We start from the raw sequence: 27444 nt of genomic DNA, 5'->3' as shown, positions 1-27444 counted from the left end.
TCCAATCTATGTACACTAGATTTTCACAGATTACAAATTCTTTAAATGCTATTGGTAAATCTTACCCTACTTATAAGTTGATCAGGAAAATACTCAGGTGACTACCTCTAGTTTGGGAAGTTAAAGCTACCACAATAGCAGAAGGGAGAAATCTCAAAGAGATGTCGGTTGACGAACTAATTGGATCGCTCATCACATATGAGCTTGCAATAAATGAGAGGAAGAATGAGCAAAGTAAAGCAAAGAAAGCCACAACACTTAAGGCAGTATCTCAGTGCTTCAGTAAGGGATGTGACTCGGAATCGGATGACAACATGGCACTCATCACCAAGATATTTGGCGAGTTCATAAGAAAGAACAAGAAATACACCAGAAAATTCAAGACCTCAAAAGTAGAAAGGGGAGAGTCAAGCAGAAGGAAGCAAAAAGATGATCCCCCCATGTGCTATAATTGCAGAGAATTTGGACACATCAAGCTGGATTGTCCTTGGGTGAAGAAAGTGTCTAAGAAAAAGAAGAACAAGGTTCTAAAAGTGGGCTAGGACACACACAGTACCAGTAGTTCAGAATCTGAATCCAATGATGATGAGATGGTGAATCTATGTCTGATGGCACATGATGACCATGAGATACAATCCTTTTGCTCTACTTCATCTTACTATTCAAGTGATTCAAAAAAAAAAATAAAAATAGCATGCTTTTGTAGGATGAATTGCATTAGGAATATTTGTACACCCTTAAAATGCTTGAGAAAATGAATAAGAAAAATTCTGGTTTGAAATTAAAATTGAAAGAATTTTCAAAGTTAGTTGAACGTCAAAATGAATCTTATGCGTCTCTCATGAAAGACAAGGATTTGAAAATTGAGGAGTTAGAAAAGAATTTGAAATATAAAACTAAGATTATTTGTAAATTTACTTAGGGTCAAAATAATTTTGAAAAACTCCTTGGAGCTCAAAGAAATTCACTAAAGAATGAAGGTCTAGTTTTAATGGGAATGAGAATCTAAAAAAGAAACATCTCTACATGGGATATTTTGTAAGAGAGTCAAAATCATATGTTCCAACTAAAGACTTTCATATAAATATTACTTGTTTTAAATGTAAGAGGTTGGGTCACATAAAATTTGACTGTCCATCCAAAAATAAAGATGTCAAACTTAAGAAAGTCTGTAAAGTCAAAGGAGAATCTAGTACTAACCCCCATGGACCCAAGAAAATATGGGTACCAAAAGTAGTTATCTGATTATGTCTTGCTGATGCGCTTGAGATTGTCCTCCTCGAAGGACAAGCGGTATATGGATAGCGGATGCTCGCGACACATGACAGGAGATAAAGCTAAATTCGCATCTATCATATCCAAAAAAGAAGGATTCGTTACATTTGGGGATAACTCTAAAGGTAAAATCATTGGAGTTGGTAAAGTAGGTAAGGAACCTTCACTTGTCATTGATAATGTGCTGTTAGTTGATGGACTAAAACATAACCTATTGAGTGTAAGTCAACTATGTGATAAAGGTTATAAAGTCTCATTCGAACATGACAAATGCACTGTAGAGAACAAATCTAAAAATAAAATATTGTTTAGTACTGATCGTCATGAAAATGTATACATCACTAGCCTTGATAACCTTGCTTCTCAACATGCTATGTGTTTCTCTGCTATAAATAAAATTAGTTGGATTTGACATAGGAGACTAGGACACGCAAACATGGATTTAATATCTAAACTTGTCAAGAAAGAATTAGTTAAGGGATTGCCTAAGACTAAATTCGTGAAAGATAAAATCTGTGATGCATGCCAACTAGTAAAACAAGCAAAAATGAGCTTTAAGAAGAAGAAAGAAATCTCTACTACTAGGCCACTTCAAATGATACACTTAGATTTATTTGGTCCAAACCTAATTCAGAGTTTAGGAAGAAAATCATACACATTCGTCATAAATGATGATTATTCAAGATATACATGGGGTCCTATTTTTAGGTCACAAAGATGAAGCATGTGAACAATTCATAAATCTGTGTAAAAAAATTCAAAATGAAAAGGGTTATACTGTCACTAAAATCTGAAGTGATAGGGTAGAGAATTTAAAAATCAAAGCATGGAAGACTACCGTAATTCATTAGAAATTGCTCATAATTTTTCGACTCCTAAAACACCACAGCAAAATGGTGTAGTTAAAAGGAAGAATAGGTTTATACAAGAAATGGCCAAAACTATGCTTAACGAACATAAACTACCAAAGTACTTCTAGGCTAAGGCAGTAAATACCGCCTTCTATGTTCTAAATAGAGTTTTGATGAGACCATCTCTAAATAAGACTCCGTACGAATTATGGAATGACCATAGACCAAACATATCATATTTTCATGTCTTTGGCTGTAAATGTTTTGAACTTAGAGGCAATGAAAATTTAGGAAAGTTTGATGTGAAATCAGATGAAGGTATCTTCCTAGGGTATGCCTTAGATAGTAAAGCCTACAGAGTATACAAAAAACGAACATTAACCGTTATAGACTCCATTCATGTAGTGTTCAATGAGTCAAATCCTTTCTCAAAAAGGACTGATGTGGATGAATTTTAGATAAATAAGGAATTTGAAAAACTGTCCATTAAAGATGATTAGGAAAGAAAAATGAAATTAAGGAACCATCCGCTAAAACTAATCAAATTGAAAATGAGGTTAATAAACTACCTAGAGAATGGAAGTACATAAAGAATCATCCCATTGATCAAATAATAAGTGAACCATTACGTGGAGTAGCCACACGATCCTCACTTAGGGATATGATTAGTCATTTTTCCTTTCTATCTCAAGAAGAACCTAGGAATGTGAGTGAAACAATTGAGGATGAATGGTGGGTGTTGTCTATGCAAGAAGAGTTAAACCAGTTTGAGAGAAACAAAGTATGGACATTAGTTCCTAGACCTGAGGGTAAGACAATTATTGGAACTAAATGGATATATAAGAATAAGAAAGATGAACATGGGATAGTTGTTAGAAATAAGGCAAGACTAGTAGCTCAGGGATATAACCAGGAAAAAGGAATAGATTTTGAAGAAACCTTTGCACCTGTAGCTAGAATGGAAGTCATTCGAATGCTTTTAGCCTATGCTGCTTTTAAGGATTTCAAGCTTTATCAAATGGATGTCAAAAGTGCATTTTTAAATGACTAAATAAGTGAAGAGGTATGTGTAGAACAACCCCCAGGCCTTGAAAACCATAAGAATCTAGATCACGTTTATAGACTAAAAAAAGCCTTGTCCGGTTTAAAGCAAGCTCCTAGAGCTTGGTATGAGAGACTAAGCGGCTTTCTACTGGACAATGGATTTATCAGAGGAAGGATAGACACAACACTTTTCAAAAAGTCTCGGAAAGATGACTTGCTCCTAGTTCAAGTATATGTAGATGATATCATATTTGGACCTACAAATAAAGACTTGTGCAATGAGTTTGCTAGTACTATGAAAAATGAATTTGAGATGAGCATAATGGGTGAACTAAATTTCTTCCTAGGACTTCAGATCAAACAAGCGAAATATGGAATCTTTATAAATCAATCGAAGTACATTAGAGATCTGCTAAAAAAGTTTAATATGGAAGATGGAAAAATACTAGGAACACCTATAAGTGCTTCTTTGAAATTAGACAAAGATGAACAAGGTATACCAGTAGATGTCAAGCTCTATCATGGAATGATCGGTAGCTTACTTTATCTGACTACCAGCAGACCTAACATAATGTTTAGCTTATGTTTATGCTCAAAATTTCAGGCTACACCAAAGGAGTCACGTTTGTTTGCTGTTAAACGAATACTTAGATACCTAATAGGAACCGTGCAACTTGGGTTATGGTATCCTAAGTATACATCTTTTGAGATTATCAACTATTCAGATACTGGTTTTGCTGGTAGCAAAGTGGATAGGAAGAGCACGAGTGGTACATGTCATTTTTTAGGACATTTGTTAGTCTCTTGGTTTTCCAAGAAACAGAATTCAGTAGCTCTTTCCATAGTTGAGGCTGAATATGTAGCAGTAGGAAGTTGTTGTGCCCAAACACTATACATGAAGCAACAACTAATGGATTTTGGATTAAGCTATGACACAATACCTATAAGATGTGATGATACGAGTGCAATAAACATCTCAAAGAATCCCATATTACATTCACGAACTAAACATATAGAAATAAGACATCACTTCTTTCGTGATCATGTGCAAAAAAGAGATGTGACACTTTAGTTTGTATGCACGAATGAACAATGGGCAGACATATTCACGAAACCACTTGCGGAGGATAGGTTTATCCAAATTAGGCGTGAATTAGGTTTGATGCATAATCAAGAGGTTGCCTAGAATTATATTAGATTACATAATTCAGGGGGAGCAATGTCACTTAATATTCACAATTTGTTAAAAAATTTCGATTTCGGCTCATTTGTTCTCATTTGGTATCACATTTGTTAACATTTGGTATTAAACTCACATCATGATAAGAGTTTATTGAATTACACATGTTAATCATCACATAATCTTTGAAATTTGCCACACTATGTATGTTCACAATGCAATTTACATTCAACAACACAGCTTTCTGCATCAGCAAGGGGGAGAAGTAAATTGAAGTAACACAGGGAGACACATTTCATAATATAATTTTTAAAATTTGATGGTTGAACAAGTTTAAAAATTTAAGATTTAAAAGGGGAGAAGAACATAAGGTTATGTCCGCTCATGTATTATTATTATATACCTTTTTTGTTGATGTCAAAAGGGGGAGAAGAATCAGGCTTGAAAAAATGGGCAAAAATGGTTGGCAAAACTAAATATGAATGAGCATGAGCATATTTCATAAAATAGGCAAAAATGGTTTGCAAAACTAAATGTGTATGAGCATGAGCATATTTCATTTGGCATGAGCATATTTCATTTGCTATATGTGTGCATTATTTGAGGGGGAGCCTTGTTAGGCGTAACCCACTCTATATTTTTGCTCGTGTATTTGTCATCATCAAAAAGGGGGAGATTGTTAACTCTATGAGTCCAATCCTGTTTTGATAATGACAAATCACTTGGTATTTGATCTGTGCATTGAGATCGTGAACATGAACAATATTTAGCATGCACGGAAAGATAACAAGTCATGGAAGTCATGAAGATTAAAACATACACAACTTGGCACAATCCATAGAACTAAAAGAGTATAAGAATGAAGATGCAAGTGGCAAGTTCAAGAATGTCATGGGAATGGGTACTTAGAACTGAATGTATTTACATATTTCATATGATTTAATTCGAAACTCAAAATATACCCTAGACTGACCTTAGGATTCATGCATCTCATGAACATCATTAGGGGATATTTATGGACTTAAAGATATTTTTAAAAATCCAGAAAATATTTTATAAAAGAGCAAAGAAAGAGAGCAAAGTAGATTTTTGAAACTAAAAAGGAAAAATCCAGAAAATGAACAGTTCAGAAGACGGAACTCCACATTCAGTCTTCTGAAGATGTAACTTTAGAAGACCGAAGTTAAGCTCAGTTGTCTAAAGAATTTCTTCAGAAGACCGAGGATTAAGTTCAGTCGTCTAAAGAATTAATGGTGAAACACAGAACCTGGCAGAAGCACATCAGAATACTGAACTCAGACTTCAGTTGTCTGAACCCGACACTTCTAAAGACTGAACCCCAACTTCAGTCGTCTGATCCTGTGTCCAGGTTAATTTTTCGAAGCTCTAAGGAACTTCAGTCGTCTAAGCCTTAACCCTCAGTCTTTTAAACTTACGGGAAGATAAAAAAATTTTGATTTTTTAATGAGAGAACACACAAGTTATTTTTTGATCCAACGGTTGAGATTCATTCTAAGGGTAAGGTTACGTATATAATCAACATCCAAACCCTAGTGCCGTATAAGGGAGAGAAGAGAAAGAACCTTTAGCATACGATTGAGCATATTGTACCATTAGCACAACTTGGGAGAATACACTGCTGAGTTCTTGATTGGGATTTCAAATCTTATACTTCAAATCTGAGCTAAAGCTACGTTGATCTTCAAAAGACTTTCTTGTGATTGTTGTGCGATCAACTTGGTACTGAGGTTTGGTAAATCGATCAACTTGTTTATAGTTATTCTCATAGAGTTTTTCATCTAAACTGATTTGCTTGTTAATATTTATTCTCAAAGAAATTTTCATCTCAAAATCCATTATTGAATATAAGTTAAGTGATTGATCTTGAGTGTGCTTACATATAGATTGTTTTGACAAGATCACTACTTGAGAAAAGTTTTTGCCATTGGTTAAATGGTTTTTGATTCAAGTGTGTTCAAGTGTGATTTCAGTTAAAGACTCGATATTTTCTATATTACAAAATCTCTTGATTAAATATCCTTAGTGTTCATAACTATATATATATTATTGAGGAATATTTTCTAAAAAATATTATATTAGGTTTTTGATCTTTGGAAATCATATATATATATATATATATATATATTTGCATATTACAAAGATCATATTGTGGTTGAATATTTAGAAGAAAGCTTATTGATTTTGACCATTATAATATTCAAGACAAATCTTTTGATAAGTTCACATTTGATATTCATGCATTTAGCAAGTTGAACTAGAACCCTAATTTTTCGAAAGCTTTTACTTATATCATTACTCTAGAGATTTGATAAAAGGGAAATTGGTTGAAGCATATCATTCATACAACAATTATATCGTTACATACATACTGAGCTTCAAGTTTCATCATATGGATATGTGTTAGGTTTCAATTGTACTCACTAGCTTTGTTAGAAGCGAATCTTGAGTTGTTTCTCAAATTTGGCATTATATATTGTAATCACGGTTTTTGTTGTGAACCGAGTGAGGAGGAAGCTGTGCCTCTTGTAAGCAGCAGCTGTAAGGGAAGCTTCCTCTCGGTTAAAGCAGCAGGGATATAGTGGATTCCTTGAGTGGGTTGCTTAAGGCGAGGACGTAGGCCGAGTTGGGCTCACAAGGAACCCTAAGTTCAATGAATCAAGTGAATGTGTCTATTCAGACTCATGAGATGTCGTGTAAATACAAGAGTTTATACATCCAGATTGACATGAATAGACTACTGATCAATTCTTCATGGAGTTACAAAATCATATAAGTGTGTAATTCTTAAGTTATATGCAAGTATGTGAAGGGTATATGTCAGTGTTAATCATGGCATAAGTTAGTGTAATTCCTCAATACCTTTTTTTTTTTTTAATTTAATATAAAAGCTAGCAAGTATACGTGCACAGTGTCACATGCAAATGCTCACCCCCCCAACTAAAGTGGAACATTGTCCTCAATGTTAAAGCATAGGGGAAATAGAAAAACTGTGTACAGGAAAAGTAGGGCGTACTTGGGTGGAGAAGTAATGGAAAATAAAAAATGAAATTACACAAAAATGTACCTGAAAATTAACTAAAAATAAAATAAGGTAAAACAAAATGAAAAGAAAGGAAAGAAAAACATCATAGTTGTTTGGCTGAGGCTCTGGAGGAATTTATTCTGGTGGGTGTAGGTCTATAAATTGAACTAGTGGGTCTCCAAATTTGAGCCACCACAATGAATCAATCTGCATACCTGCACGAAAGTCAGCCTCAAATGAATTAGTACTCATCAAAATACCAGACAATACATGTGCAGATTGACTTTCTTGTTTTAACAAGAAATGATCTTTATTCAGCATATTTTTCAGGAAATTTACTTCTTTACGAACTGGTTTTTGAGGAAAAGTTGTTGGAACAATTACCTTTAATTTTTCAGAAGCATTAGCATTATAAGTTTTATCTGGTTCCTTGAAAGTTAAACATTCACTATTTTGCTCACCCTTTTTATCGGTGTACCAATCATCTTACCACTATAGGGATTTGCTTCAGTATTGGACTCCTTGATATTCATTCTAGTCGGGAGTGACGGTTCCACGGCTGCCAAGCTCTGAGAATAAAGTACCACATGTTCGTACTGCTTATTAGTATCAACCTCCTCATTAACTGATTGCTTCACATCTAGACCCACTTTCTTTGGTTTTTCTTTGACTTCATTGGTCTCAAACGTAACTTCAGGTGTGAGGACAACTGATTGTCTGTCAATGAGCACCTCAGGTTGGGAAACTTCTTTGCCGCTTCTCGAAGTAATGGCGGCCTCCGCTTTCTCAAGAAAAGCATTATGTATTTGTTGTTGTTGCTAGTGGTATTCTTGAGAACTAGGCTGAGGTTCCACTAGAAATTTCCCTTTTTCTAAGATATCCAATTGGGTGCTTATCGCATTAACGGTGTCCCGCAATTCATATATGTCCTAAGTATACTGATTGATTTGAATTTGCATGAACCTCTGGAAGGCATCCTCAAAAAAACATCCCCTTAGATTGAAATCTTGACGATGCACAACTCTTAGGGATCTATTGTGGCCAATATTGAGGCGGAAGAGTGTTTGAGTAATATGTTGGCTCATATGTGTCTCCACCACTAATTGTGCTAATAGGTTGTATTGTCGTGGGTGCCTGATTGTATCGTGTATTCCCTTATTGGACACTTTCGCCTAGGTAATCAAAGAATGATAGTGTCTGATTCGGTTCCTTGCTGAAGAGTTCTCCATTACACATGGTTTGGACAAAGTGTTTGCAATCAGGAGTAAGAATTGTATATAAAAAATTAACTAACCTCTATCATTCAAACCCGTGATGAGGACAAGTACTTAGAAGATCCTTGAACCTCTCCCAGCAAGCCCGAAAAGTCTCGTCATCCTTCTGTATAAATTGAATGATCTGTCCCTATAAAAATTGAGTTCTCTGTGAGGGACAAAACCTATGTAGAAATTCACGCCCCATATCAGCCCAATTAGAGATATAGTGAGATTGCAAAGAATTAAACCACATTTTCGCCGTATCCTTCAAAGAGGCAACAAATAAACGTAGTCCAGTAGATTCATCAGTTCTAGCACGCGAGAAAAAAATATTGCAAGTCAACTCGAACTTTGTCAAGTGCCGATTAGGGCACTCAAATTCCGTCCCATAGAACTAAGGAGCAATGACTTCCTCCCACACTGCATCATGAAATTAAGTTCTTCATTAGGTAAAGTAGTGTAAGATGGTGCAGTGGTATATTGAAACTGCAAAAAGTCCATAAGCGTGCATGGTGCAGGTGCAGCCATAAATTTTTTTCAAAGTTCAATTCTTTTTCTTTCTTCTTTTTTTATCTTTTTATTTTTCATGAGACTAATTAAAATGATGGGAAAAACACTAATTTAAGACTAAGACTGACATTCCCCGACAACGACGCCAAAAATTTAACTTACTCGAAAAATGAGCAGCTCAAAAGCTATCCCAAGTATAGGAGTTCTGTTGTGTAATATTCATCTCAAAGGTTAGGTCGTCTCCTCAGGGAATGCAATTTAATCTCAAATTTTACGTATTTCCAACCAAAAATAAAAAGTTACTGAACTTAGTTTAGATTTGGGGTTTTTAGGATTGTTTGAGATTTCTTTTGACAAATTAAACGAACATGCAAATTAAATTCTAACCCTAACATGCACTGAATTTAATAACGAGAAATGGAAATCCTACGTCTAATCAGGTAGGAATCGAAATACGCGCTGAACTTCGAAAGAAAAACTAAAGACAATAACTTTAACACGTAATTAAAACACGCAAGTTTAAAAATCTCAATTGAATGCAAACTTAAGAATCAAATATTTTATGCAATTAAGAACTAACCAAAAATTAAAACTTTAATAATAACACTAAATGGAAACACGATAAAAATCTAGACTTAAACTAAACGAACTTAACTTAAATCAAACCCAAAAAAAATTTAACTTCTAAATAAAAACAACCAACTTAAATCAATAGGAAGGTATTTTTTTGCTTTGATATTTTATTCTTTTTTTTAATAAATCAAACCCATTAAAATCAAGTTGAAATTAATTCAAGAAAAAAGTAAATCTAATACTAATATAAATCAAAGGAGAAGAAATTAAATAACATCAATAATAACACCCAAAACAAGCTTTAAAAATTAAAATTTTAAATAAAATTCTGCCCAAGAGAAATAACAATTATTTACTTCTTTAACAGCAATAACAAACAAAACACTTAAAATAAAAGAAAGGAAAGAAGAGGGAAAGAAAGAGAAATAGAGAAAGAAAGGAAAAGTTGGTCGTGTTTGTGGTGTAGCAGCAGGGCAGAGCAGCTGTGGGCAGTGGCTGGCTGTGGGCAGTGGCTCTAGCAGGTGGCTGTGGCTCGGGCAGGATGACTGGCAGCAGTTGGGAGGCAAGGGAAAGTTGGGTTTCAGTAGAAGCAGCAAGAACAGAGGAGCAGCTGGAGGGATTCTTCACGGCGATAGCAGGTGCAGCAGCCGCAGCAACAGAGTTCTTGGCTGGGGCAGCAACATGTTTGGCACAACAGTAGTTAGGGAGGAAGGAAGAAGGAAGGACAGGGAAAAAGAGAGGAAGAAAGGGAAGGAGAAAGAGGAAGAGGGGAAAGAGAGTTAGAGAGAGAGGTCCGAGAGAAAGTGAGAGAGGGAGCTTGGGGCCTACGGGGTTGATTTGGTTGTGGCCGAAAGAGCAGAGGGAAGGAGAGGGCATAAGGGAGAAGAAGATTAGAGAGCTGAAAGGATTCAAGAGGAGTGGGAAGGGTGGTAAGGGAGAGAAAATAGAGCCAAAAGGGGACAGAAGCTTAGGTGTTGCAAGAAGGGAGGAGAAAGGCAAGAAGGAAGAAAGGAAAGGAGAAGAGAAAAGGGTCTGCTTTTTTTTTTTTTATGGAAAAAAAAGGAAGTTATAGGACAAGGGGGGAAGCCCTACGCACATTTGTGAACGAGGCCAATCTTGACCCTCCAAGAGCCCGTATCTCTTGAAGTTTTAAACATGAAAATTGTAGATAATCTTCTCATCTTTCTTCAGAATTTTGAATCTTCTTGTTCAGAGCTCGGATAGAAAAATTATGCACGATTTACGAACTGATGCCGATTTTAACTCTTGATAATTTTCATGCGATAAAAAAAATGCCAAATATTCATAAATTACTCAATGAAACCCAATTATTTTAAATAGGACACCGTATTAAAATATTGAGAATAATTAGGTATTTAATTAAAAATATAAGCCCCAATGCATGAATTAAAACGCCTAATTACGCAGTTTAAGCGCGTAATCACACTAGTGTATGACAACATGAGTATTTTCGTGTTATACATAATATCAATACATAAATCATATCTGGTAAAAACTGTTGATATCATATTTGAATAAAACATGATACCCCATAACATGATATAATGTACTAAATTACTATACATGAAAATCATCTTATATAACTATACAATATGTGAATAATACTCAGGATGGATAGCTAGATGATGTCATGTATTACCCCCACATGACTGAGTTGTGTGGCCCAAAGGCGGGACCTAGCAATGGCTGGCCGACCATGCTAGTTTAAACATAAGTTTGTAAGTACAATGTGTCTGCTCCACCTGGTTCAGACTACCAGGGGAGCGCCTACACTACCATGAAGCCACATCGACTGTCATCTCCCACGGTCTACATAAGATGTGTGGTAGCACTTCATGAACTTGTACTTGAACTTGAACTTGAACTTGTAGTTATGGTACCGTGCTTGTGAAATCTAAACTAAACCATCCGTGTTCTGATAGCATATAGTACGTTTCATATACTTGTACATAATTGTTTCATAATCATAATAAGGTCTCACATGTTAATATTTCATGAAATCTTGCATATCATACATAATAATGGCATCTGAGCCAACATGAATCACAGCATTTGCGCAGACATATCATAACATGGAAATCACGACATCTGCGTGGCATATCATAACAAACTGAACATGAAATTCTTGTACTGATTTACATAATATTTATAAAACATGGTTTCTGTATTGTTTAATAATTTTCTTGAAAACTGAGAAAAACATGCTTATTCTGAGGAAATCATAATATTTTGATATAACATAATTTCATGAAAGTTATACTCATGCCACACAAATATGAATAATGTTTCAAGCATAAAACCTGATCTGAAATCATATTTCCTAATAAATAACATTAAATCTATTTTCTTATTCAACTGTAGTATTCCCAAACACTATGCTTATGCATACATAATTTTAGAAAATAAATGTTGTAATATGGTAAATAATTTCATGCAAAATATAGTTTATCTCCTTACCTGATTTATGAAAAAACCCACAAATTACTCCAAAATTACGCCTGCAGTGTTCCCAGCTCAATACCCTAAAATTTACATTTCCCCCCAACAAAACTTCAGAAAAATCCATCTAACACCTTTCCTCAGCCCAAAAATACCAAATACCTTAATAAATATTAAAATAAGTAACTTACTCAAATTTTGGAATGGTGCCCAAGTTAGCCTAACCAACAAATCACTCCAACAGATTTGCAGAGAATCTTCCCAGGAGTAACATGGCGGCTTCGGATCGTCGAATCGGCAAAGGATGGAGCCGAAATTGAAGAGAGAAGGTGAGAGAGTCGTAGGGGAGAGAGAGAGAGAGAGGGGGGTTTTTTGAAAATTATCTTGTAGGAAAAATAATTTCTTGGCCTTTTATAGAATTGTTGTCCATGTGGCCTCATTAACGAGTGACATCTCCTCGTTGATGAGTCGAAGCGATAGTCTCGTTGACGAACACCTTCTTCTCATCGATGAGTTTCAGGTTCTGGAAGAAGCTCTCTCTGTAATTTCTCGTCGACAAGGCGCGAGTTCCCGTCGATGAGTCGAAGAGCCCTGCTCGTTGACGAGCACTTCTTCACTCGTCGACGAGACCCTACTGAAACCCCTTTTTTAAAAATCTTTTTCTCTTCTTTCCTTTATTATTTAATTACTATAATTCTTCGGGTCTCTATAGGTTAATCCAAAAAATGTGAAACATCTAGGCTCAGATTAAATGAAGGTGTAAAAAATTCGACTCAGATAAGGTAAAATGGTAATGTGATTGGCTCAGTCTAAGCCAAAAATGTGAAATATTTGGCTCGAATTGAGCCTAATGAACAAGAGTATCGACCCACAATGAGCCTAGATAGGATAAATTCTGCTTAGATTGAGCCCAACGCTGCTCAGATCAAACTATATGCGGCTCAAGTGAAGTCAAATCATGCCCTGGTTTTGCCAATTAATGGCTTGAAGTGAGTGAAAAATGGTTCGGATAAGCCAGGGGTAGCATGCTTTCAGTCAAATGAATGTCTTAGAGTGAGCCAACTTCATCCTAACCAAATCAAGAGTAGCTTGGGAAAAGCTGAAAGTGGCTCGAAGAGAACCAAGGGTAGTTCTGATTTAGTAGAGAAATGGCTCGGTATTTGCCAAAACGACTTAGCAAGCCTATGGAAGCTCAGATCGTGAGCTTGGCTTGGTAATATGGAAAGCAAAACGGAGTCGATGATAGCTCATAGTTTTCCAAGACGGCTCGAACGAGCCAAGAGTGGCTCAGATTAGCCAAATACGACATGGAATTATCATAAACATCTTGGATGAGCTGAGAGCTGCTCACGTTGAAATAAATAAATAAGTAAATAGGGGCTCAATAATTTCTTAAACCTTTGAACCTTGAAAAAATCATTTCAAAGTTTTGAAACTAGAGGGGGGACAACTAATATACCATAAATATCCTTACTCAAAAGGAAGAATGGTTACAAAACTACTATTAAACCTCTCTACATAACTAACGCAACCCTTAATATACACACATTAATGAGATGGAATGGTAATAAAAATATACTTAAAACCTCCACATAAATACCAGTTAAACCTTTGCAGCCCCTACAAGCATAATAATGCCCATTAATGTTGTATTGATGAAAGGTCAACCTCCACCACTATAAAAAAAAAAAAAAAAGACTTTGAGAATAGGTAACCATCTCAACCAAATCCACTTCTTTCTACTGTTGCAATTCAAAACCTCTCATTAGTCCATTACTTAGGCATTGGAGTGATCCCTCAAAGTACACCTCGGGTCTTCCAAGCCATTCTTGCTTGATCTTTTTCAGGTGGTTGTGATCAAGGAATTCGCAAAGATCGTTCAATTTTTAGGCAACAACAAACACATTCCAAACAAGGTTATGAAAATAATAAAGAACTAATATATTTGTTTTCTAATATACAATCAACCACATTAAATCACAAGGTTCTGAAAATAATAAAGAACTAATATATTTGTTGTCTAACATACAATCAACCGCATTAAATCATAAAACCATTGTATTTTAAAAAGACCAAAATGTCATCCATAAGCATTACTTTAGTAGTAATAAAATTGAAAATATAAAAAATAAAACACTCCAAAATGTGTCACTTTCACAATCGATCATATGCATTCTTTCATATGTCACGAGTAGTTGCAGGACGTTATTATTATTTATTGACAGATTTGTACTATAGGTGGGTTAGGTTGGGTCAGGTAGGTTGACAGTAAACCCACAAACCAACCAGTACAATTGTGTTGTGTAAAATGGAAAATCGTCAATCGACCTATAAGCCATTTGAAACCAATTTTTTGGGTCGGTTCTGTTTGGGTTTATTGAATTGATTAGGTTGGGTAGATTGTTGAGCACCCTTATTAAACCATTTCAATTGGACAATTGAATTTTAGTTTACTAGTTTTTAGAACAATATGCAATCGTTAATCATGGTTACTGAGTGGGCCAAACCAAAATTGAATCGTAATTAAAAAAAATAAAAATTTCAAGTTGAAATTGAACGAACAAAAAATTGGTTTTTTGGTTCTATTTGATTCAATTCAGTCTTGCGATTTCGTTCTATGATTTCATTTTTTTTTTGTGCACCCCAAAAGTAAATGCATCCTAGAATATAATTTTAAAAATATTTTTGCATATATTTTGTAGCTATTAACTTCAAATGTGATTATTGAATACCATATATGTATCATATGACTATTGGTTTATTGGATACCAATCAAGATGTTGAGGTGGTATATGCTTCTTATGAATATTTTTTCAAAAAGTTAAAGGATCAAATGGGAAAGAGAAATAAATTAGGAAAAGACAAAAAATGGAAAGAAGAGAGGAGTGAGAAACAAAGAGAGGGAAAATAAAAAGGAAGAAATTAAGAAGGAAGTGAGAGAAAATAGATAAGTGAGAAATAAAGAGAATAATTAAGAAGAGAGAGAAGAGAGAGGAAATTAATAGAAGAGGAGAAGGGATAGAGAAATAAGAAGAGAGAATGATGAGAATATGAAAATATAAGAAAAGATATCAAACAAAAATAAGAGAATTAATCAGAAGGTTGGTCAAAAAAGAGAATTAATGAGGAGAGAGAATGAGAGGAAATAGAAAGAAATAAAAAAGAGAAAATAAATGAGAAGTGAGAGAAAATGAGAGAGAATGAGAATATAGAAGAGATAAATTAAATAGATTGAAAAAGAGAAAATTAATATGTTATGTGTGCATGAGAGAGAGGGAGGAGAGACCTAGATAGAGGGCTAAACACATTGACAATTTGAGAATTATTCATTATATAGGCTGCCCATATGAGAAAAGGAGCTCACAATGTATTGTGCAAAAAGTTTTAAATTAAATTAAAAAAACATAAATCTATTAGAAAATAATAAGGTTCATGTTGAATTGATTTGGAATATTAATTATTCTCACTCATATTAATGTGAGATCACCTTTTATATTTCCTTGGTTTTAGAGTCTCACTATATAGGGCTAAGTTACTATAAGTTTTGTTCTAATTTTCATTAAAGGTTTCAAGTTGATAATAAAAATTTTAACGGGATTCACCTTCTAACAGGATCAACAAGATTAAAGTGTAAATTAATCTATTTTTTATACGCATATGCCTCGAGATAGGTGTATGCAACAAAATATACACATGCATTCTCATTTTATGTTTGCATATATATAAATACTTTCCAAATAAGGTTGGAGATGTGGCTCATATTTGAAGTGGATCAAATGTATTGGAGAAAGCTACATGAAGCGAGGGACAATTGCATGAGAGGAATATGTAGCACTAGGGCACACCGTCGATTGATTGGGCTAAATCATCGACGGTTTCAAGTAGTACGCAGGAGTATTTTCTCAGCACCAAACAGTCAACTGTTTGGCCTAAAAAATCGACTATTTCAGTCGGTGGAGATTACGTGATTTGAATATGGGGGCTTGTGGAATAGGCTCATCTGGAGGATTTTCTTTCGGGGGATCACTATAGATGTAGTTTAGTTTTACTCTAACTCTTCTATAGGCATTGGGTTCATACTTAAACACTATTGTAACCCAAAGATGTAAGCTTTGACATTGTTCATGGTGAAAATTGAAGTGTTGCTCACGTGGATGTAGGCTATTACCAAACAATGTATATCTTGTACATTCTAGTTGTGTTTTGCTTATTCTTATTATTGTTTGATTTCTTCTTTAGTATATTTCATCATTGAGTGTTTGCATTAGTGATTGTTCAGTGATTCGTGATTGAATGTGTGTGCTTTTGCTGTGCGTGTTCAAGCCGAAGGAAACACCAACATATGGTATCAGAGCTTTAGGTTCTGTAATGGCTAGGGTCTCTTTGATGAAGTTTGATGTGAACAAGTTTGATGGAACAAGTAATTTCGGGCTTTGGCAATGAAGAGTGATAGATCTTCTAGTGCAACAAGGGATGGTGAAGGCTTTGTATGGAAAGAATTCAGATGACATGAATGAGGCAAGTTGGAAGGAGCTTGAACCAAAGGCGGTTTCCATAAGCTGACATTGTCTTTCCAATGACGTTGTGTACAACATCATGGATGAGGAATCACTAGCGGTGATATGGTTCAAGCTTGAAAGCCGGTACATGTCCAAGTTGCTTATGAACAAGCTATATCTTAAGCAAAAGCTTTATGGGCTTAATATGGCGGAGGGTTTGGATCTTTCTCAACACATCAATACTTTTAATCTGATTATTAGTGATCTAAAGCACATTGATGTGAGGTTCAAGGAGGAAGATAAGACATTGATGCTACTAAATTCCCTTTCGACGTCTTCGACATTACGAAAACCTGGTTACAACTCTAACTTGGGGAAAAGAAACTCTGGAGTTGGAGGATATCACAAGTGCATTACAAAGGTTCCACCAAAGGAAGAAGACCAGCAACAAGGGTTCACATGCTGAAGGGCTCGTTGCAACGGGGAATCAAGATCGTGGGAGAAGCGGTTCCCGGAGTGGATCAAGTGGTCATAGGGCTCGGTCTAAGTATAGGAAGAAGAAGGATGTGTCGTATTTTAAGTGTGGCAAAAAAGGGCATATAAAACCCAAGTTTCTAGAAAGGAAGAAGGGAGGTGCTGAAAAGAAAAAAAGGTTCGTCAATAATGGCGAGTGTAGTTGAAGAAGGAGATTTTGGGAGTAGTGATGGTGATATGTTCTCGGTTTCATCGAGGTTGGATGAGTTTGCTTCCTTTCTTTATTTTCTCATTAATTCAACTTTTCGGGTCTGTACACCTAGCTTTGCTTTTTTACTTACTCATGAATGATCATCTTGAAGTTTAGTGAGTCATACCACTAGTCTTGGATCAATCATCCAATTGTTGTTATGATTAGCTCTACTAAAACTTAACTTCATGTATGGGATATGTTATGCTATGCTTTATATATTCTAACTACGTATCCAAACTTAATCATATATCATCAAAACAGATTATGTGACTAAGAAATATATCTTTTGTCCATAAGAGATGATTTTACCTATCATGGCTTGCTTTTGAACCTTTATTCAAAACCTAACTCATTCATTATGAGGTTTTTCCATTTGGCACTCAAAAATTTATTCTTAAGGAGCAAGCTTTGAGTGCATGCTTTTTCATCCCATAAAAATAGTCAATACTTCTAAAAGAAATAACCAATCAATAAGAATATATACAATTAAAGTATCATATTGGTTTTATAATTTGAACTCATCAATATTGACATGAATCTCTAAAGTTCCCAGTATAGTAATCAAACAAATTAAAATGCATAATCAGGGATTTTTATATTTTGAGCACAATCGTAGTTATCACTAACTCTTTTTACCTAGGTATGGTTAAATCTACCTAAATCCTATTTCCTAATCCAAGGTTCTAAGGAAGTAATAGTTCAAAAATCATGTGTTTCCTTTTGGTACTTGGCAGGCTCACCAAGGCTTGGGTCCTTAACTACCAAAAATAATATTTATAAAACCTAACTATCCCAAGTTTAGTAGAAAGTGGGTAATTCGGGTATCGATCCTTAGGGACTTGCAGCACAGTTATTAAACTGCTTCCGACTTAGTTTACTAAATCCTTGTATGAAAAAGAAGTGAAATATTGTATTTTACAATGGTGTTTGTCTAACAACTACCGGAAAGCATATAAAAAAAAAAAAAGCAAATAAATTTATACTACAGAGAGCAAATAAATTTCGAAGTTACCCTACTCCCACAAAGCAATATTGTGGTCCAAATCAATCGTTGGACGCCATGCTTCTAACTACGCTCATCCAGACTTCCATAAAGGTACTAACCTGAGTGGGCCAAAGAGGGAGAGGGGCGATCGAGGGCACAGGGTAGCAAGGATGCACCAACCGTTCGGAGTATACCCTATATCAATGATAATGAACACCTCCGCGGTTCCGTAGCAGACTATTTCTCTTTGATTGATATGTAGAAGTGCTTATCCTTATCTGCAACCTTTCATAAAAAACACAGCAAGTAAATGGAAAGCATTAAATTGAAAGCAATAAATGAAAGCATGAGTAAAAAGAACATCCCTTTATCATTCCAAACATCTATCACTAATGCCAGAAGTAATATAGGAGATCCTAATATACACGGCTGTTGCATTAATGCCGCCAGTTGTCACAGGTCGTTGGACACTCCATACACAAACGAAAACTACTCTACTCCTATTCTATCTTGGCTCTCAATGACTTCCTAGGTCTGTCGCTCACCTAAGAGAGACCAAAGAGGAGCTCAGAGCTTGTGTTCATAGCGAATACTTATAGGCTCTAGGGTTTACAAGGTTTGTTTTACAAATTAGGAAATGTTACAGCAAATCTCGCGTAGAAGATCATTGTTGTCGACCAAGTCGCTCCTCTGTCATTCCTGTCGGCACCCTAGTTGGATCTTGTCGAAAGTTAGGGATTCAAATCTTCAATGTCTTCGACTTTGTCGCACTTCAGGGTCATGATGGTCAAGTTGATGGTCGAGACTTGTAGTATTTCGTTCTTTAGGAATTCTCAGTATCTCAACATAGTTGCCTCGGAAGGTCTCTTGGTCGACCACTTCATCGAGACTCTTGGTATTTTTGAATTTCAGTTGTGTCTCAATATCTCGATGTAGTCACCCTAGAGGGTCACTTGGTCAAGCACTTGGTCGAACCTTGCAGCATTCTGATCTCAGTATGAACCTTAAAGTTTGTAGTGGAAAACTAAGTCGCCCCTATGGTTCACATGGTCGAGCATCATTTTCTTGTCCATTTATGATCTGAAGCCTCTAGAGTTTGGTTGAATGTCTGAATTTGAAATTTGAATCCTCCAAATCCTCATTGTCTTCTTGTAATTCCTAAATCCATGGTTTTAACTTGTTTTTCCTAAAAAGACAAACAACCCTTGCATAGCTATGAACAATGATAACTCTGGGCAAATACATAATAAAATGAGGATAAGCACAGGTAAATGGGGGTCTAAAATCATATATTTTAGGGGCTCATCACAACCTCCAACCTACACTTTGCTTGTCCTCTAGCAAAGCAAAATCTAAGAAAACTACCAAATCCTACCTATATCCTCTTTCGTGGGAAATATGATTGCATTTATCGCATGCAGCATGTCTTTAAAACCCTAGGTTGATCCTAGTGGACGAGTTCTAGTCTTGTGAGGGTTTCCTGAGAGATTCCCATAAACACTTGCACAGTGAATATTAGTAAATATGTGTATGTAACAAGAACCTTACCATTTCACATACAAAAATATGACCCAATTACACGTAGGTCTAATTATTCGTGATTCCATTATAAATACTCCATAGCAATTCATTCATGAAAGTCTCAACATTGCACGACTATTATACCAAAGATACAACTCTTAAGGGATCAACCAACAATTTCAATTCAGTGCTAAAATTACTATGCAGTTTCAAACATTGCTAGATTACATCACAAGGCATGTGTAAGGTGCATGATCTGTCACACTCAGGGTGCCTTTGGACACTTATAGAACAGTTGTCTTGAATCAACCTCACTAGTATGCCTTCGGAATGGAAAACACTCAAGAAAAGGGGTTCACTTTCATATGTGAGGAAGAATGTCATGATCAAACATCCCACATATTTTGAAGAATTGACGATAAGAATGGAATGGACTAGCCTCATAAGGATGGATCCAGCCTATTTGCGAGGTCTTGGGCCCTTCACCTTAGCATCTTCTCACTTACTCGCCATACACAATCAAGACCAGCATAGATCGACCCCTTCACAATATCGACATAAACACCGCAGATACATTGGTCAGCTTGAAGATTCCTGATATTTGTAAAAACATGGTGTCGTGTCCTTAGTTTGCCATTTTGCTTACATCTAGAGCAGGTTTATTTATTTATTTTTATCTTCTGCTCATTCTTTTCTTTGGCTTTCATTTATTGGTAAACTAGGAAAATCATTATACCCTTGGTCATCTTCATACTAACAATGGGAAATTCAACTTGGAAGGGAGTCCATGAAGTATATCTATCTCTAAAGTGGATCAATTTTCATGTTTTGAGTAAGCTACAAGACCTAAGTTTATATTTCCCCACTTGATGTCACCTCTAGGCCAGCAAATGCATGAATAAAGACTAGTTAACAAGGGGTATCCAGAAAAAAGTAAAGTTGAGTTCTATAAACTCAGAGTTTGATGACAAAAACTCAAGCAATGAATGAATGGCTCAACAGTACCTCACAAGGTATTATAGTCACCATGATTGTTCTCTCAATGCTCTTAAAGAACCGTAAGTGTTACAAATCACGTGTATGTGTGTTTTTAAGTCTCATGAAGTTCCATTGAATACAAGATTTCACACATCTACTAACACAAATGGACCACTAATTGACCCTTCTGGAGTGGCATGACAGTTCATTAGGCCGTTTAATGTGAAACCATGCACAATTGGCTCACTACATTATTAGTGATCATAATAACATCATATAATAGATGAGACTAGGCATGTAACGTTTGAGTTACATAGGTGTATGTAAAAAGGGTAAACCAATTTCTATTATGTTATGAAGCACATACTATTTATTGATAAAATTTTTGAATGTCGGAAAATTGTGAAAATTGTGTCCTTTGTGTGCATGAATGCACAATGTAGTGTATTACCCCCTACCCCAAACTTAGAACTTCAGTGTTCTCACTGAAGTTGCTAAAAGGATGTTGATTTAGGTGTAATCCCGAGAGGAGGGGGGGTGTGAATTGGGTATTTTAAAATTCTTTGAATCTATTTACCACTTAATCCCTATTTGTATATTTAGCAAATCAATTTCAGGGATTTATGACAAAGACAAATTTATTTTACCAATGAGTTCTCTTTACCCAATTAATTGTGTGTAACGTTATTCAAACTACACATGCAATACGAGTAAATCAAATGTAGTGCAAAAAGTAAAGAGTAAAGGGAAGAGAGAAGATAAACGCAATTTTTATAAGGTTTAGCCAACTTGGCCTACGTCCTTGCCTTGAGCACCCACTCAAAGATTTCACTATAATCCCTGCTCCTTAAATTGGGACGGAGCTTCCCTTACAATCCGCTACTTACAAGAGGTACAACTCCCTCCTACTCCGCTGCTTACAAGAGATACAATTCTCTCCTCAAACACGGTTCACACACCGAACCGTGAATACAATCAAAATCCTAATACATTTCCATATGATGAAATTTGAAGCTCAGAATGTATGAAACGATAAAATCGTTTATGAATGTTTTGCTTCAACACACAAACCCCTTTTTATCAAATCTCCCAAAACTATTTGTATAACTCAATGATTTGGAGAATTTAGGTCAAATCTTTGATTACTAAAAAAAAAAAACAAACAATTTTGAAGATTACAAAGATGTTAAACACACTTTGTCAAAAACAATATTTCTCTAAGTACTTCAATCTCAATGTGATCTTGGTAATATTTGACTTAATGTATATATATATTTGTATCAATATGATGAGAATACCAAAGATCAACACACTTACTATATGATTTTCAGAAAATATCCTTCAATATATATATATATATATAGTTATAAACACTAAGGATCTTCAAATAAGTAGATTTGTTATATTGAAAACTATCAATTCTTTGAATGAAAACTCACTTGAACCAAAAGTGTTTAATCAATAACTAAAGCTCTTCTCAAGTGGTAATCTTCTTAAAAATGAGTTACTATATGCACACACGAAATCAACCTCTTATCAAATATTAAAAAATGGATTTTGCAATGATAAGCTCTATGAAAAATAAATATACTCTTGATTCGACCAAAAGCTAAAACCTTTCTCAAGTAATGAACGTGTCAAAATCAATCTTTATATGAATAAGAAAACTTAATATCAAACACCTCTAAGGATGTTCAAAAAACAAATGTTGATATGAGAATCTCTTGATAAAACTACATGGATTAATCAAACCTCAATACCAAGTTGAATGAAAGATGTATGAGTGAGATCCCTTTTGGTTTTCTAAGTTGAGTAGCACAAAGAAGATGAATATAGGTTGGAGTGCAGGCAATCGTATCGCAATCAGATCGCAATCAGCTCAAGTTTCTCAATAAGATGTGTTCTTCTCTTCTTGTGTGTCTTAGATTTTAACATTTTTATTTTCTTTTATGTACTAGGGTTTAGATATGCAGTATAAATAGGTGTTTAACCCCTAGAACCAATCTTGACCATTGGATTATAAGATAGCTCGGGTGTTTGCTCAATAAAAATTAGATTTTTAATCTTTTCCGCAAGTTCAGACGACTGAGGTCAAAGGCCAAACGACTGAAGTCCTTTTTATCCTTCAAAAAAATAACCCGGACACAGGGTCAGACGACTAAGGTCAAGGGTCAGATGACCGAAGCGTTGAGTTCAGATGACCGAAGTCAAAGTTCAGTCATCTGAGGTGCTTCTATAAGTTTTTGTTTGTTACCAATAAATCTTCAGACTACTAAGCTTATTCTTTAGACGTTTGAAGTAATTCTTTAGTCAACCGAACTTAAAGTTCAGTCATCTAAAGTTGCCATTTTAGGCTTCTAAATAGAAACTTCAGTCTTTTGAGGTTCTGTTCTTCTGATTTTTCAACCTCAATTCAAAATATGATTTGCTCTCTTTATTTATCCTTTTATAAGTCCATAAAATCCCTTAAAAATGTTCATGAAATGCATGAGTCATAAAGTAATTCTAAGATATGATTTGAGCCTCGAATTAAATCATATGAAAATGGAAGTACATGAGTTCTATGTACCCATTCCCATGACGTTCTTGAACTTTTCCGCTTGCATCTTGATTCTTGTATTCTTTGAGTTCCATGGAATATGCCAAGATGTGTAAACTTTAATCTTCATGGCTTCCATTACTCTGTTATCCTTCCATGCATGCTTAATATAATTCCTGTTCAAAATCTCAATTGCATAGATCAAATACCAAGTGATTTGTCATTATCAGAACAAGATTGGACTCGTAGAGTCAACAATCTCACACTTTTTGATGATGACAAATGCACAAGCAAAAATATATAATGGGTTACGCCTAACAAGGCTCCCTCTCAATTAATGCATCAAATATTCAATAAATGAAAGATGCTCATGCCAAATGAAATATGCCCATGTTCATACACACGTTGTTTAGCCTGATTTCAAATGGAATATGCTCCTGATTTTTCTCGTCTTAATTTGCTTTTTCTTCTGAGTTCTATTAGTTTTTCTTTCGATTTTTCTCCCCCTTTTGACATCAACAAAAAGGTGTAAAATAATAAGACATGAGTAAACATACCCTTATGTTCTTCTCACATTAGAGATCTTAAAGTTTGAAGCTTGTTCAACCATCAGATGTACAAAAAAATTTCCTTCTCCCCCTTTTTGATATTAACTACTCCCCTTGCTAATGCATAAATTTCAAAAATCATGTGAGGATATCAACTTTTTATTGATGGGATACCAAACATGGACAAATGTTATATCAACTATGAACAAATGTTGATTAATAAGATTCCAAAATTTGATTGATTTGATACCAAGTGATTACATCTTAAGTGATGTTGCTCCCCATTACATCTTAAATGATGTTGCTCCCCCTGAATTATATCATCTAATATGATTCTTGGCAACCTCTCGACTATGCATGAGACCTAATTCTCGCATAATCTGGATAAACCTATCCTCCACAAGTGGTTTGGTGAATATATTAGCCCATTGTTCATCCGTGCATACAAACTCAAATGTCACTTCCCCTTTTTGTACATGGTCACGAAGAAAGTGATGTCGTATTTCTATGTGCTTAGTTCGTGAATGTAATATAAGATTCTTTGAGATGTTCACTCATATTGTCGCATCTAATAGGAATTGTTTCATAGTTTAAGCCAAAATCCTTCAGTTGTTGCTTCATGCATAGCATTTGAGCACAACAACTACCTGCCGCTATATATTCAACCTCGACTGTGGAAAGAGCAACTAAATTTTGTTTCTTGGAAAACCATGGGACTAAGGAATTTCCTAAGAAGTGGCAAGTTCCACTCGTGCTCTTCCTATCCACTTTGCTAGCAAAATCACATCCTAAGATGTGACTCCAATTTCCAGTTCACCAGCTGCTCTTTTGGTAGACCTGAGGTCTACTGGTAGTCATCCCCCGATCATCTATTAGTATACCTTGTTCAGCTGTTAACTTTTTGAGTGGTCTCGACGATTGATTTAATGAATATTTCATGTTTTTCTTGTTTGATCTGAAAGGCCTGCATCAGCATCTCACACACTCTTTATTTGCATCTATGTTTAATTATTTTTCTTATTAAGTCAGAAGTAACACACTGGTCCAATGCTGGCCCACTGGTCAGTGCTTTGCTGCTCCTCCACACGCACCGTGCTGCCACCGAGCTACGAGCAGTCCCTACTGAACCCCCTGCTTGGGCCGGCCGCTGCAATACCGCGCCCGCGATTTCCTACAACTCCATCCCCACTGCTCCGGCCACGTGCCGTGAGCCACCCCTATTCCCAGGACTCTCAGCAGCAGCCACTTGAGCACCACAGCAACCTCACTAGCAGCTCCTCCCTTCGCTGCAGCAGAGGCTCTGCCCCACAAAACGCACAGTCACACACACGACAACACACACCAGCCACCACTCTCCTTCACTCTTTTTACTTTTCCTTCCTCCCTCTGACGCACTGTTAATGTTAAAATTTTCATCTTCAGGATCTCACATAATTTATTGATGATTTTATGAGTTTGCTTTGCCCTCTTCTGATGCTTATTATATGTTGGTTGTTTGCTTTTAGGCCAAGGAAACGTTTTTTGAGGCGGGTTGATTATGGGTGCTGGTGAAATTGTGTTTTATGGTTGAAGGAACTGATTTTTGCTATTCGGGAATTTGATGAGGAACTTCTTCACCACAGGGTTCTCCCTCTTCCTAAGTTCATCAATTCTAGAGCACTCCAGGGAGTACATGACTTGCTGCTCTTTATTATTATCTTTATTTCCTTTATCATTTTTCTATTATGTTTAATTTACTGTGATGTTTGTATAATATTGTTTATGTTTAGTATGATGATGATCTTTGTTATGATATTAGGATTTGTGTTTATATTTATTCCGATGTTTATAGTATCATGTTTTAGGTTTACGTTTATCATTACATCGATATCACTATTAGGATTTCTTGTTCATTAATCTGTTTTAGATTATATTATGTTTATTATTAGGTTGAGATAAGTATTTTGTTATGTTATTATTATATTTTTATGGTATTTATGTTTATTATTATATTATATATTTATTATTATGATATTTTTAGCATTTTAATATACATAGTATTATTTATTTTGATAACTTTAGTATCTGGGTATTATGTTATTATATTATATTATTATGGTATTTTATTATGTTTATATATGATATTATTTGTTATAGTATTTTTAGTATCTTAGTATATATAGTATTATGGTGTTTTTCTTTACTTATTATGGTAGTTGTAATATTTTAGTAGATATTTATTATTATGAATATTGTGGTATTTTAGTATTACATCTATGTTTTAGCCTATTATTAATTTTTTTTTTATGTTTTATATTTATTATCTTTAAAAACCCAAGAAAGTTTTGATAGTATTATATAATATTTTTAAAAATTATATACATTTTTTTAATAAATCTAGGAGCTATTTTCATAAAATATTTTCTCAATTTTTATCCCTATGATTTTAATGCGGGGGGTATGAGCCTTCGGACTTCACGTGTCCTTAGTTCTGAGGGAATATGTAAATATATATATATATATATATATATATATATATAGTACATATATTTTTGTATTATTTATTTATTTATTTATACTACATGTATATTTGTAAATCCACTAATAGAGGGGTAATTTGAAAGACTTATTAGATTAACTTAGGGATAATTCCGAATTAATTAGGTACCGTTCGTAAGAACGGGCGCGTAGGGGGTACTTGTACCTTCCCCTTGCGTAACCGAACTCCCAACGCCAGCTCTGGTAAAGTAGACCCATTCTACCCCTAACGGGGTAGTAATCATGTGTTCTAACTACACTAAAAGGTTAGTGGCGACTCCGATATTCATTGTTTTTCCCTGAAAATATAAACACATTTTTATTTTGCCACCCCGAGGCACCCACGCTCCGGGACGTCGCGACAATATACTTGAACTAGTAGAATGTCAGCTTTCTTAGTCTTTATGAATAAAGTTGTATCTATATTTCCTTTTATAAATTCATTTTCTAATAGAAACCTGCTTAGCCTTTCATACAAAGCTCTAGGAGCTTGCTTTAAACCATATAAGGCTTTTGTCAGTTTATAAACATGATCTGGATTTTTATGGTTTTCAAAACCTGGGGGTTGTTCTATATACACTTCTTCATTTATGTAGCCATTTAAGAATGCGTTCTTAACGTCCATTTGATATAACTTGAAATCCTTAAAAGCTGCATATGCTAAAAGCATTCGAATGGCTTCCATTCTAGCTACAAGCGCTAATGTTTCTTTAAAATCTATACCTTCTTCTTGATTATACCCTTGAGCTACTAATCTAGCCTTATTTCTCACAACTACTGCATATTCATTTTCTTATTTTTATATATCCATTTGGTTTCAATGATTGACTTGTCCTTAGATTTGGGAACTAATGTCCATACTTTGTTTCTTTCAAATTGATTTAACTCTTCTTGCATGGACAACACCCATGATTCATCCTCTATGACTTCACCAATAT

The sequence above is a fragment of the Malania oleifera genome, chromosome 1 (assembly GCF_029873635.1).
Source record: "Malania oleifera isolate guangnan ecotype guangnan chromosome 1, ASM2987363v1, whole genome shotgun sequence".
Taxonomy (NCBI): Eukaryota; Viridiplantae; Streptophyta; class Magnoliopsida; order Santalales; family Ximeniaceae; genus Malania; species Malania oleifera.
The sequence above is the reverse complement of the archived record's forward strand: the minus strand, read 5'-3'. Positions refer to the sequence as shown.